At 27.0% G+C, this 15,733-nt stretch overlaps 1 long non-coding RNA gene across 1 annotated transcript; it reads right to left on the bottom strand.

Moving 5' to 3' along the window:
* Positions 1-2,564: 2,564 nt before the first annotated feature.
* LOC147806605 (uncharacterized) lies at positions 2,565-12,977 on the bottom strand. The gene is made up of 2 exons (XR_015436003.1): positions 12,640-12,977; positions 2,565-2,956 (listed from the first exon to the last, which is right to left on the bottom strand). It is a non-coding gene; the product is annotated as an uncharacterized LOC147806605 (long non-coding RNA).
* Between the last annotated feature and the right edge of the window lie 2,756 nt (positions 12,978-15,733).

Genomic DNA, 15,733 nt, shown 5'->3' with positions numbered 1-15,733 from the left:
CTGAATCGCTACAGAGAGCTGTTTTTTTTCATTGTTAAACCCAACTAAAAAAAAAAAAAAAAAAATTAGAAATATTCTTAAAAAAAAGAAAAAACGATGAAGTAATACACTAATGATTATTTCCAAAAGGATGGTAAGGTAAACATCTTTCAAAAAAGAAAAATCCTAAAATCTTATGAGGAAAAAAAATTTTTTTTTAAAAATATGGAGGGAAAATTTATCGAATTTCGTTCCGGTTTTTTGGTTTTCTGATTTCCGGATGACGGGCTCTGTACTGTAATTTAAAATACAGAAGGAAAAAAAGTGAGTTTAGATAAACCAAAATTAATCTAAGAATTTTCACATCTTGAATATACACTCTAAAAACTGTACCGCTGATTTCAGAGGCACATTTGGATCGTTTGTGCTTCTGAATTTTAAGGGCACAACGTGCCTTTAAAAATGAAAGGCACAATGTACCTCTGATTTCAGAGGCACATTTGGATCGCTTGTGCCTCTGAATTTTAAGGGCACAACGTGCCTTTAAAAATGAAAGGCACAATGTACCTCTTAGCTTGAAAGGTACATTGTACCTTAGATTTTGCTTTTATGAACCACTCATTGAAATAAGCATTTAGTGGAACCAAAACCTGTTATTTACCAGATTTGAACACACTTTTTTTTTTTACCCATTCGTAATTTGCTTGCACTTCATATAAAAAGGGGTTTACACTATTACCAAGATATTAATTATAATAATTCTTAATGAAAAATATTTCCCAATTCTTTGAATATTCGCCACTTGAGGTGATCATCTCAAGGGATTCCATCTAATGCTTTTTCATAGGCAATTATAAAATATGTAAATTTATACAATTTCTTTAATTATGTAGCGTTTAATGATACTTCAACAATTACAATGATGTTTTTCTAATCAGATATAGGTATAAAAAATATTTATTTCTGTTAAACCAAGTCAATATAATTCATGGATTTTTTTTCCAAAAAGTATCCTCAAAATGGAAATTTCTTATAAATTTAGATATTTTTTAAATATTTAGAGATTCAATAAAATAGCTTTATAAGAATCAAAATTAAACACTAAATATCATGAAATCTAATATCTTTTATTTTCACACATAAAGAACAATATTACATAATTTAGTAACAGTTGCACACAAATATGGAAAAATATAGAACTTTCACAATATTTTAAAATTATAGATGTAGATTTTGAACAATTTGTATGTTTTATAACATCAAATATGTTTAATCAAATGACTTTACAAGTGTAAAATCAAAGATTTCTTTCTATTGAAATGAATTTTTTTTTAAAAGCCTGATTTTGGCGAAGCATATTAACCCATTAGGCGCCATCATTCCCATTTTGGGAACATTAGCTTTCAATTTTTTTAGAACTAACTGTACTTAATATTACTTAATTGACAATTTTATTTGAGCTCTGAATATATGAAAAGAATTTTGCAATTTTTTTTGAAAGCTTGTTTCAGAATTTTTATTTTTTATAGTATTTTAAAAATCGTGAAATTCCGCATTTTTATCCCCAATCATTAAACATGCATTTGTTTTATAAATATTATTAAAATAAAAATTATTTTAACTTAAACTTGATTACAACAATCTAATGTACTAAATAAAATTAGCCCATAGAGAAAATGTACAATGGCTAGTTTACAATTGAAGAAAAAAGACCTTGTTCCCTTTTGAGGGAAAGTATTGGCGAAAGCTGTTTTCAAACGAAAAACAAGATGCAGATTATTTTAGCAGAAAAAATATTTTTTCATGACAATAATCTATGCACTAATTTAATAACGCAGAACATAGCGTCGATTCAGGTTTATCTTTATATTACTACACTAATCTAATACGTTGCCAAAAATAAACCTCAATCTATGTTTATTTCCTCCCCTCAAACACGATAAAACATCTGCATTTTTCAATCTCTCCCCCATTCATTGCACGTTTACTCCTCCCCAACAGCAAAATGACTCTAAATTTCTATTTGCATTTTTATAAAATAATTAATTTATAATAAATTTGTATTATGTTTAAAAGTTTCCTACAGAAAAAATCTATCATAAAAAATTTCTAACATTTTCCTTTGGCTAAGAATTTTAAAATCTGGCAAATAATTTGAAATACTTAGTATAGGCTATGTATATATATATAGTAATATCATAATTAAAGGTCAATAAAGAAAAAGTGCAGGTAAAAAAAGAAAACACAACACCGGAAGCAAAATTATAATGATAAACACACTTAATACAATGAGTAATTTAACCAGTGAGAATAGCCAAAACCAAATTATAATATTATAAATTATAATAATTTATTTATTAAATTATAATAATTTAAAATTTATTATAAATTATAATAATTTAAAATAAAACAAAATTAAAAAAATTAGCACTATAATGAGAAAATAAAATATAATAGTAAAAGGTGATAACATATAGATAAATTTGCTTTACAGAGTGGAACAATTTACTTGGTAATGTAAGTCAATTTTACTTGGAAATGGTAAGATTCGTTTAATGCAAACCCTTATAAAAAAAGTCCACATGTTTCGCAGAGAACTTTTATTAAAACATTTTCCAAATTTTGAAAAAAATCAAATGACACACATTTTTCTTTCTTTTAGTTTTCACTAGTTATTAATACAGAATCACAATAATTCAGAGAAATAGCAACGGACATTTAAAGGTTGTATCCGGAAGAAAAAATGCTCAACACTTTGCCGGGGGAGGTACATGGGCAAAGCATTTGCAGAGGAGGCCTGATCAAATCCTTCCCACAGCATCCACATTATTTATAGTTTAGCAGACCACAGTGCTGATGTAAAATACCCTCCGAGGTAGTTGGATCATGGGTTTGAGTCCCCTGGACGCCAGACTAACTGTAGCAGGCTTAGTGGTTTTCCTCTCCATGTCAGTGTTTTGTCATGCATTCATCTCGGCTAGAACATTTAAAACAGGACTTATCAATGTAAGAGTATTTTATTTGAATAAGTTGTTAAAAGTTTCTATCACAATGTACAGTCCGCAAAAAAAAAAACGAATCACCCTGAATAACTTTCGTTCTAATGATCGGATTTTCACGAACTAAGTGTCAATCTTAATGGTTCCTGGGGGTGACCTCAAATATGTTAATTAATTAGTGCTAACTATTAATTAAGTTACGAAATCAGACACAAAAACGTACTTTCTCTGAATAAACATATAATTTTTTTTACATATTTGGAATCTAGACCCTTAAATTAGGGGGGGTAGACAAAATTTCAAAACAATTGGGTCGTAAATTGGGTTGCAATAAAGGTTTATATATTTGGCGATAGTCCAGAAAACCGCCAAAAAAAGTCGCCTGCGCTAATAAATATTTTAAGATAACCCATTGACTAATTCAAAAGAGGAGTGCTTAATTTTACTAGGTTGCTACGCAACCAAACTCTGATAGTAAAAAAATTGAAATAATGTTCAGTGATTGCTCGGAGGGGCTTAATTTATTGTTAATAGAAAATATCTCGAAGTTTCCAGGCCATAAACAATTTTTTTAGGGGATTTCTGTCCAAAAAGCAAAAAAAGTATTATTTTAATCTCCTTTGAAAAGTAAATTTGAATCGATTTATAAATTATTTATGATAGTTTTTAGAATTTAAATACATGAACTTTTTATCTGATATTGTTTAGATTACACTGTTTTTACTATATTTATTCGAGGATTTTATACTAAAATAAAATGAGCATAACTTATTATAGCTATATACAAAATTTTAGGGATAATCATTTTTACAGTTTTAATCGAGTCTTCTAGGCAAGAAAATTTGAAGAAAAAAAAGTGCTTGAAAAATAAAATATAGATTGTATAATAATTCTAATGCACATTCACAAGGCTTTCTATAATTTACGATATTTCTTTTTTCTATAACTCAAGGAATTGCTGAATGTTTAGTGGCATTTTAAAAAGATTGAAATATGTTATGTTTAAGAATAAGATATTGAAATAATATGTTGCAAATTGTAGGATTCATTGCTTAAAAAATCGCTTCATTCTACTAGATATTTAGGTTACATCGTTTCCTTTGGATAAAGATGATTAGCAAATAGCATCCTCATGTTTCGATACATTCTGAAACTTATACGTTCGCAAATTCACCATAAAATGTCGCACAGCATATTCTTCAATTACGATAAGCTACATTTACCACCAAATACTGCTACTATGGTTATTTTTGCTTTCTTATATATATCTGATGATCTCTTTTTAAACAGAGCTCGTAAGATCCTTAAGATACTGAAATGGGGGCACAAAAACTTAAGAGATAAAATATTTAATTTCATTAACTCAAAATATCTGGTGTCAAAATGTTAATTTTTAAGTTAAATATAACTTTTACAATATTGATGTTCTTACATTTTTAAAGACCATATGAATCCTGATAAAATATTAAAATGCATATGTTTACTTTAACTAGTGTGAAATCCTTATCAAAATAATGATCAAGACCTAAATGTAAAACAGTATAATTGACGATAAAAACTCAACTGGCTTCAAAACATATGAAGAGGGAAGTAAAAGTCGACATGTTTCGTGTTTTCAAATATAATCGCCCATTCTCAAGACTTGTCAGGCTTGGATAACTTGTGACTTTTATTATTGGACGCTCAAAACATGTCTATTTTTATTACCATCTATTATTTTTTTAAATCAATGAACTTTTTATATTTTCGATTCAGTTTCTTGGGATTATCCATTTAGTTACACAACATATTAAATTATTTCACTCGATATTAAAATAAGTTTTACATATGCTATAGGCACAGGTTCTTAGATTGAAAAAATAATAATTCACTACTTTGTAAAAAAATTAATGCAGTAAAAAAAAAAAATTTTTTTTTTTGCTGCAAGCCTTAACATTTTAGTTTAAGGTCATAAAAAAATTCCGTTTACAAATGAAATTTCAAAAGTCGAATGTGAAAATGGAATGTCCCCTAGTACCAGGAATCGAAATTAAATAGTAACAAGGACAACTTTTTTAAACAAGTTAGCGTTTCCGTCCTACTCGAAGTTGTTTGAAAAGGTATTTTTTATATATCGATTCCAAAGTTTATTCTACATATATTTCAGGGTATACTTTCGGAGTATTTCGATCGAGTTTATTTTTACACCCTTATTTGCTTAAAATTACTAAATAATTTACTTACAATAAATTATTCAAGCTACATGATTTAATGCATTTATAGTATAATAATAAACGGAGCTTCCGACGCATATCCTTAACCTTAATACCGCTATCATTAAATAAATGGAATAAGCTTAGATAAATAATAAAAGTTAATTTTTCCCTCGTGTAATTTTCAAGGAATAATATGTTTCGATCAAACAGATTTCATTCTGGAAATAGCGAAATTATTGAGTAGGTCCCTTGGAGCAATATCATTCTTATCCTCTTTTGACGAAATATAGGAAAAATTAGTTTTCACAGTTTCTGTAAAAAGTATGTTAGCCTACTTGCCACGTTTTTTTTAATTTTTTTTTATTAAAATAAGGTCGGAAATTGTGTATTGTGTGCACAGCTTCGGAATCCTTACAAATTTCAATTTTTAGTATTTCCTGATTAACAAAATAAGGCATTTTCCCGATAACAAATTATACTACAATAATATCTTGGAAATCATGCTAAAGTAAAAAATTAAACAAAATAGTTTAGTATATTATCAGAAAAAAAATCTACTTGGTATCTTAAAGAGTAAAAGATATAATGAAATAATTAGTGAATCACACGTGGTCAGATAATTAAAAATTTAATTTCACAACTAAGATAGTAGGACGATATTTAAGATACTGAGATATTTTAAGACACTAAAAAAATTGGTTACGTATTCCACAGCTTTTTATGTTCGGTATCTTTATCCACTTTGTAGTGACTTGTAAAACATCAACACTATTTTAGATAATATAAGTTGAAGTCACAAGAAACAAAAAAAAGAAGACAATCAATAATCTATATTCTTTTTTCAAAAAAATAGCATGCTAAGTAAATAATCAGCTGTTTTGCATTAAATTATTTTAAACAGCTGAATGTTTTTAATTTCTTAACAAGGTTTTATTCTTAGCTAGCAGACAATAATTCTTTAAAAAAAACTTGACTATAATTTGAAAAGGAAACCTAAATTAAAGAAAATCTAAATTAAAAGTCTAAAAAAATTATTAGTATATTAATGAAGAAATAATAAACGTAAAATGGAAAAGAATAAGAATTTTAAAATGTTAACATTTTATTAAATAGTAGGTAAAATAGTTCTGCGATACACTTCCGGAAATTTCTTTTAAGATTAGGGTGATATAGGGTAAACCAACAAATGAAGGAGCATTTCATAGATATTTCTTAGAAATAAGATTTTAAACGTTTTAATTTAGATTGATTGGTAAGAGTAGCTTACTACCTAACAATAGGAAGTCCTTTAACAATGCATTTAGTTATCTGGTCTTTGAGTCTTCTCTGGAAAAAGTTTTGAATTTGTTAGTATCTGTTCAACGCCTTGTTTCTTTGACAAAATTATAAGGTCAGTGTTTGTTGTTATCCGTTTAAACTACAATTAATTGCATATAATAATGCTTTTTCTTTTCATTGTGAAAAAAAGAATTCAAAATATGGTCATTGAAGTTACATTTTATTTATTTTAAGCATCATAACATAAGCAAGCACTGAGATTAGGGGGTGTTTATTAACTGGATTACAGAACGATGAAAAACCAATGTATAAACAAGTGTTCCTTTACTGGGATTTTTTCAAGTTAATGAAAATAAAAGAAAAATTTTAATTTTCTTGTACCTTTTGTCATATTATAAATCAAAATTATGTTAAAAATAAAAAAACAACTTCTAACCAGTGAAGGAACAGGCATGTTCCTTCACTGAGAATAGATTTCCCAGTGAATGAATAGTATGTGTGAAATATGATTTTACTTGGATAATTAGTAGTTCAGCGACATAGAGGACTCCTAAAATTCAGTTAAATGTTGTATGAATAGTTCCTATAACTATTTCATTTAAATATGCAAATTTAATTGCTAAATTTATTTAAAGAATTATAATAATAATTAATTTATTATTTATCTTTATAAATGTAATGATTAGTTATTACATCATACCTTAGACTCCTTAATAAACTATGTTTATTAACTAAATATAACAACTAAATATAATAATAAAAGCTTGAATGGAATCTTTGCAGGATTTTGTGCCAATAATTAGCTAAATTATTATCCTATTGCCGTCTTTAATGTCCTAACGGGAACTGGTAGGAAAAATCCATTTAAAGACAATTATCTAGGTGAAAAATGGGTGAAGTTTTTTTAAGGTGACATCCACCGATAACTCAGTGCAATGCGAAGATAATTTCAAAAGGCAAAACTTCCCTTAGAGAATAATATTCGAAATACTGGTTTTAAGAACTTCAGAGAATCTTCAGAGAACTTAGAGAGATTGTATTTACAATGCGAATGAAACAAGAGTTGAATACTGCCCTTAAACGGGAAAAATCTGCGGCCTTAAAAATTATAAGGATTTATATTCTAAAGTACCTAGGAAAGAAAAAGTACCTCCATTGGTAGTTTTTCCTTACAGAAGAATAAGAATTCGTAGAGATATTACAGATTCAGTCCCTGCTACATATTTCATTGGAAAAAGCTATTCATGAAATGAAACGATGACCGCAGCAACATTTTACAAATATATTGCAAATGTTTATACCCATGGCTAATTAAAAATGCAATCAAATTCCTAATTTTGCTTCTTCTGGATAGGTATAAATCTCATATCAATTTGAAACTGAGCAAGTTTTGTTCCTCAAAACGAATTTTCTGGTTTAGTTTTTTACGTATTTCTTGGAAATCTCTTAGATCTTGAAAACAAAAGAATTGTAAAACAATATGTCTAGAAAATTTTACATCCATTTTCAAATAAGATTTGAGGCATCAACTGATGAAGTTAAAATGCTTTTATGAAATGCGATATTTTTTCATTCGATGTTGAAAACGTTGACTGTAACAAATGCATGCAAAACAGACACCAAGAGTTAATGAGCAAGACAACTTATCAACAAAACACATGCTTCGTTAGTAACGATGCGCTATTTCTTCAGAAGCTTGAGAAGGAAATCTCACAAGTTATGTTGCAAATTTTTAAAGGAACATTGACAGAAAAGTTTAATCTCCCAAATATCCAATAGCCTGCGCTTTTCTCTATATTGAAGAATTTATTTCAAAAAGAACAATTGTATAATCAAATTTTGGCTCTGAAGCTGAGACAACTAACATTAATAATGAAAGTATCTTGAAAACCGATTTTGAGATAAGTCCTCTTGAGGCATTGTTAGTTGCAAAAACGATTGGTTTCATAAGTAACTACTAGATATAAGTCAATGACAGATGGGTTTTACTCAAACTTCGAAACTCCTTTTTCTCATTTATTATCCAGTGAGGAATTCTGGAAATGGAACTGGAAAATCAAAAGAAATTTCGAAGATTCATTTACATTGGCCAAAAATTTGGAAAAAAGAGGAAGGTTAAATCAAAAGAAAAAGAAATAAATTACTCATGACGAAGAGAGAAAAAATACTTAAAAAGATTTAAAAAAAGCTTAAAAAATATGAGGAAAAGATTAAACAAAAAAATGATCGAATTATAATAATAATAAAAACATCATTAGATTACACAATGATAAACATTCATAATTTAGAACGGACTATTAAACTGTGAGAAAAAAATGAAAAACATTTTTTTAAAATTATGTATTCAAACATATTTTACTTTCCATTCCATGACTGAAAAAAAAGTAAAATTTTCCACATTAACTATGGTTATATGTCGTAATTCCAAGAAAAATCTTGTTTTTAGACATTTGTGTGGCCTATGGATTCCTAACGAGCATCAAACATTATCAAAATTAAGTGTTCATTCTCTGGAAAATTTAGTGTTTATTCACTGGTAAGAACTGTTCCTTCAATTGGTCATCTTACTACTTATTATTTAAACCACCAAAAGCTTAAAACAATATTATGTAAGTTATCTAACTTTTTTTACATAATTTGCATTTAATAACAAATATGTCGAAACCATCATTTAGCTAAAATTACAAATTTTGAAATTTTTATGAATTTTTTTTAAAGGCAAGCTAAGCTTAAGTGTTCCTTCATTGTTTAGTTTACCCTATAAGATGTTGAGAAATTTGCGATGTTGTGAGAGATGTTTTACGTATTTTTATTAATATTTATAAAATATATATTCAAGAAATTGATAAATATATTATTCCAAATCTATGCATACGTATGTATATTATTGAAATTGTATCAGTTATTGAAAAACAAAATAAAAAAAATAAAAAATAATCACATTAAATAAGCACAATCTGGTGTATTCTATCAGAAGCACGCTTTTTTAAAACTAGACATTTGTTGAATAAAGTGTTTTTTATTCAAAATTCTTTACTAAATTGCAAATAAATTATTAAATGACTAAAAAAGAAACATCGTATTTTATAGTGTGAAAGAAATAAAAATAAAAAGATTAGCAAACGATTATTAGCGAAAAAAATATGAATGAAATTTTACGCTACGCGCGCTAAGTCAAGTTCCTTCCAAGTTTATCACATTTTAATATTAATCGCCCCAATTAGTTATTTCTTTATTGTCGCCAAATTATTTTTTTAAAAATAATTAATTTTAATTTTTCTCAGCTTCTAATAAATAAAAACAGTTGAAACTTTAGATTTTCCAATTGAAAAATATGTAGATTAATATGGTATAAAAACATTCATACCTTATAATTCAATATTTTTTCATCCTCACTTTAATTAAATAATAAAAAATAATAAATAATTATTAAAAATTATTTTTTGCATGAAATTATCTTTGGGTAAATAAGTTTTATGAGTGGGTGCAATTTTTTTTGAATTGCTTCATTAGTTTTGAAAATATGACTGAAAACGCAAAAAGCGAAATTAACATTAAGGGGTACGAACTTTGAATCGCTCTCCTGACCAAACTATTGGGACCACATTTCCCAGATTGCGGCTACCCCCTATATTTTGAAGATAAGAAATCCAAATGTGTAAAAAAAAATGCATGTTTATTCAGAGAAAGTACGTTTTTGTGTCTGATTTCGTAACTTAATTAATAGTTAGCACTAATTAATTAGCATATTTGAGGTCACCCCCAGGAACCATTAAGATTGACACTTAGTTCGTGAAAATCCGATCATTAGAACGAAAGTTATTCAGGGTGATTCGTTTTTTTTTTTGCGGACTGTACACAAATACATTCATGAAGATTTTATTACATTAAGAATAGGTTTAGCTAAAATAATTTTTATATATAATATTATTGAACTAATTTAACACGTTGAATGCCATAGGGGTCACCGGTGACTGGTGCCTAGATTATTCGAAACACATAACTCGAATAAATTTTTAATGCTCTAATTTTTTTTTATATTATTATTACTAAAATGGTTTGAAGAAATAATTGTAATATATACTGAAAAAATCATTTTGGCCAGACGGACAAGCCATGTAAAATTAGTGTGGCATTCAACATGTTAAAGAAAAAAAAAGTGTAAACCTATCTAAGCTTAAATACATAAGAAAGTGCAAGGATTGTTCTTAACACAAAACAAAATTGGAGTCAACAAAGAAAATTCAAATGTAAATCGAAAAGTAATTATTTATTATTTATAAAAATATTTAATAATTAAAAACATTTTTTTGCATTTACTGGAACACAGTCGAGACAAAAAGTAACAGCAAAAAAAACTATTAATCATTTAGTTATACTAATAATATAAATTTAGATTACACAAACATTAAATTGTCTTTCAGAGAGCAAAAAAAAAAAAAAAATTTCACTGTATCAAGTTTATACACATATCAATCCTTACAATCAATATATTTTCTTTCTAAATATTGTTATCAAAATTGCTTCGCTTCATATTTTTTTTACTACAGTTCAGGAAAAGCATTAGTTATAGATTAATAAAAGTTTTTTGATAATGTTATTCTAAGTAACACAGGTAAGGTAGCAATAACAATAAAAAAAATAAAAGTTTCTTAAAAATTATTATCACTGATGCTGAATTAGAAAGTTTTACTAGGTAGCTTTTCGTAGCAAGAAAACATGGAGTATAAAGTGTTGAGCATTGAATATGAAGTACCAAATATTTTTTAAATAAAGTATTCAGTATATATCGATAAAGCGTTAAGAATTTATCTTGGAAAATGCCAGTGACACAACAGCGATTCTGCATATCTAATCCATTTGTGATCCAATGAATGTTATGCAAATAATTTTTTTATTTTTTATATATAGTTATTGATATCAAAATTATGTAAATTAAACTGCTCTAGTTAGCAATACTTTAATATTTTTCAAAAAGTTCAAGCTGTTAAGTACTTGGCATTATATTATTTTAAACAAAGAGCAAGGTACTCATCACCGCCCATCACTCAACCATGACCAAAAATCCTATTTCTAGGGCTTTACTTTTTAACGGCCATGGTTAAAATGCCATGTAATTTTGATACTGGTCAGATAAAGTGGACTCCGCTTGAGCTAGCTCGTTTGAATCTTCTGCACGATAACCAATGAGAGAACTTTCAGTTGTGGCGGAATTTATATGCAAAGTATACACGCCAGTTGTTTTATACATTGCCAGGATCTAACTCATTACCCTAGTTCTCTAATAAGCAGTGTGAAAGATAATTTAACCAGCTGTGCCACAAGAGCACCCTGGAGCAAGCTATTAATCCTTTTTAAAAATCAAATAAATTAAATTTCAATTTGAAATGTTACAATTTTTAAAAGGAGTTTCACAGTCGTAAATAATTATATATCCCATGTTATCTATTTTGAGTCATAAATTCAAAACTAAAATTTGAAATTATACACTGAAAGCTGTGATGTTAGAATAAAACATTTTTAAACATTACTTTTTCAAAAAAAATAATAACTAATTAAAAATTTATAAATCATTAGAAGATTGCCTTTTTCTCCCATGCTTACACCATATTTAAAATATAAATAAAGCATAATCTTATTTTTTTCTTCAGGTTTATATCAACTGTAAGTTTAGTAACAGTTTGAAATAATTATAATTAGATATCAATGTCAATTGTTTTCTAAAATAGCTAATAATTGAAAGTATACTTTTCATAATTATAATAAAAATTCGAAAACATTCTTCGTTGTTTTTTAAATTATTCAATCATTCTGTGAGAGAATTTCTGTGATAGCTCTCGAATGTAAACTAAGATAAACAAAAAAGCAAATTGGTATTTCAAATAAAAATGATTTCTTATTCATAGCTATCGCCACATTGAAAACCTCATACAAAATTATAATCAAACACTACAGAACAAATATAGGGCACTTTAAAAACATTCCTCTTAATATTATAATGATAAAACATAAATAATACAACTACAACAGAAATGTAAACATAACTAGGGTTAGCTCTCTCGCTTAAACATTTTTATAAGATTTGTAGCATTAATAATTCAGTAATAAAAATTGAAATGTATTAATAAAAAAGATGCCGTCGTTACTTAGGAATAAATATAAAAATAAGATATAAGTATTAAACTTACCAAATTCAAGCATTTTTATAACATCGATAGAACACATTTGTAGACAAACTTCTTCCATCGGTAGCGTGGATGGGAAGGGACAGAAAACGTATTTCGTCATAAAATTTTTCACTGATGTGCGCATGCGCTTGTTCTCCGTTACATGATCGTACCGAAGAAAAAGAAATGAAAGGCACAAAAGTCTTTTCGTACCGCGCATTGACTGGCGTTTGCTTTGGTGCCTTCAATTTCTCGTGGTGCCTCTCATTTTTAAAGGCACATTAGTTATGTGCCTCTTACGCGAGAAAATACACGGTACATTTAGCTTGTGCCTCTGAAATCAGAGGTACAGTTTTTAGAGTGTATTGTTGAAACTTGTAGTTTATTCTAATGTATCTCGCATTTTTCTATACTTTAAATTACTAATGTAGTTGAAGGAGAATTTATCTTGAACGGTTTCGCACCCTGTATAGCGTCCTCTAACGCACTCTGCAATTATGTTAATTAAAAATCTTCATAAACAAAACAATTTACGCTTTAATAAAATTTACGCTTTTAGTTTTTTAACCCATTTCCATAAAAATACCAAGGAGAGCTAATAAAATGAACTTTAAATGTAATAAACTTCTTATCTTAATTTCTCATCATAAAGTAGGCATGATGATGTTTGGAACAACATAACAATTTAACTAATTTTTAACTTAAAATTTAATATTTATTTAAAATCTTAAATTTAGTTAATTCCTTATGAATAAAAATGAATTCTACTAATAACGGAAACTATATTAGTTATATACATTCTGTTGAATTTTTAGTAAATAGGGTGAAAACTTCTGTAGTTATGGTATTAGGTGGGCTGCTCTGAGAATAAGAAACCTTAAATTTAGTTAATTCCTTATGAATAAAAATGAATTCTACTAATAACGGAAACTATATTAGTTACATACATTCTGTTGAATTTTTAGTAAATAAGGTGAAACCTTAGTATAATCAATGTTTGACTTCAAAGCAAAAGAAAACATGTAAAATATTAATTATGATATGGTTGTGTTGCTTAAAAATAGGGTTCAGCAAATTTAAATCTATGCATTAAAATAAAGTAGATTTCATCATAAATTTTATCACTTGTAAATATTTTAACTCAATGCAGTTTTCTGCAGTAGTTTTTTTAAAGAAGAACTATATTCTTTTTAATTTCTTGTTGAAATTTTATGAAACATTTATGTGTTTTTTTTTCTTTTAAAATTTTAATTAAAAATGATTGACTACAGACGCTTTCTTTTGTAGTGTCTGTTGCTTATTTAATCAGAATTGGTTTATGACAAACTCTCTATTGAAGAAGAAAAAACATTGTGTATAAATATTTAATACTCTGCATTGGTCAATATGGATACAGTTTTGTGATATATAAACATGCTCCACCTTTATCGTGATAACATATGAAATTATAATAATTATATGATGTATTTACCATATCGTATAATTATCATATCATATAACATCATGATATTAATTATGATTATATTAAAAAAGGCAAAATATTTGAAAGAGCATTAATATAATGAATGATTATTAATAGTATGATTCGTAACAGAATCATGAAATCAGTTGGTTGCATTATCAGGCTACATACCGAATGAAAGAAGAAAATATATTCTAAATTGTAAAAAATAATTATGCTTTTGTGATTTTCCTATTATTTTTAGATACAGATGTTTCTGCTTTATGTAAAGAATATTTACAAAGAACTGCCTAATCACTTGCATCTTATATTTGAACTACGGCCTACTCCAAATGTAAAAGATTTATCGGCAACTACGTTGGAACTTTTATTGAAAGAAACATTTACCATAACACAGATTCAAATTGAGAAAAGTGGAAAAAGAATCCCGAATTCAACTTCCCAGATGGTGAGTAAAAATAATTTTAACGTCTGTGAATCAGTTTTATTAGTTATTAAAATAATCATTAGTTCATATAATATGAAAATTTCAGGTCTTGTGTTTAAAACCTTTTTAAATGCATGTAGATTACATTATTCAAATTTTTTTTTCGCTTTCATTTCCTGAGTAAGCAATAAAAATAGTTATTTGGCTAAACCATTATAAAATTTAAACTGTTTGTCGTAGCTTTGGTAATATTTAAAAATTTGCTTATTCACAAGTATGAAAGGGTTTCCATTCCTAAAAAACCATAAATTTAAATATGGTTTTAGGAGCCCATAAAAAGGTCTGTTTTTCTTTCTAAACCTTCTTAAAGCTCATTAATATTTTAATTTTGAAGACTTCAATTGCATTTTATAATTGTTTTCATTATTATTCTTAATGCTATTAAATTTCAGAAGTGATATTCAAGTAAAATTAAAAAAGTTATGAAGTAACTTAATTTAAAAATTTAATGTGAGGAGCATTTTTTTTTCTTCTAATTTAATTCTAAAACATGATTAAAATCTTTTTTCTTGCTTAATTAATTCGAACTTCGGGTCAATTTTCAGTAGTATTTACTTTAACATCTCAAAAGCATGCATACATGATCTAAAAAAAATCATGTATGCATGCTTTCAATCTGTATAAGCCTTCAAAGTTAAGGAAAAATTTTACTATTATTATAATAGGGGTGCACTACCTTTTGAAGTGAAGGGCCACATGCACATCAGATTGACCTATGAAGAGTTGCATGCCCAAGAATTTAGACAGGCATGTTGACAGCAATTATAGGTAGTAAATTTTTTATAAACATCATTGTTCTAGGCACTAAATTCTTTTTATCAGTTAACCTTGCAATATATTTGTATAAAATTAAATGCTTTTAAATGTTTAAAATTAAAAACTGATTACCCAAGGAAACAAAATACAATCAGAAAACCAGAATCAATTTATGAGAAAGAAAAAAAAACAGATAAATAGAAATAAATAAAAATAATAGGAAAATTCATAATTTTTTTTTTATCACATTACATAATGCAGAAATCCATTTAAAAATACATTTTAACATTAAAAATTTTTAACGTTCATAGAATTAAATTTAAAAAAGAAAAAAAAGTATTCTAGTTAATGAAATAAATGCAAGTTAAATTCTTTTGTTTATAGAAAGTTTGTAGGGTTAAAAATGATTA

The sequence above is a fragment of the Parasteatoda tepidariorum genome, chromosome 8, assembly GCF_982258835.1.
Source record: "Parasteatoda tepidariorum strain Cologne lab strain chromosome 8, Ptep-v5.0, whole genome shotgun sequence".
Lineage (NCBI taxonomy): Eukaryota > Metazoa > Arthropoda > Arachnida > Araneae > Theridiidae > Parasteatoda > Parasteatoda tepidariorum.
Note: the sequence above shows the minus strand (reverse complement) of the source record. Positions and strands in the feature narration are given on the sequence as shown.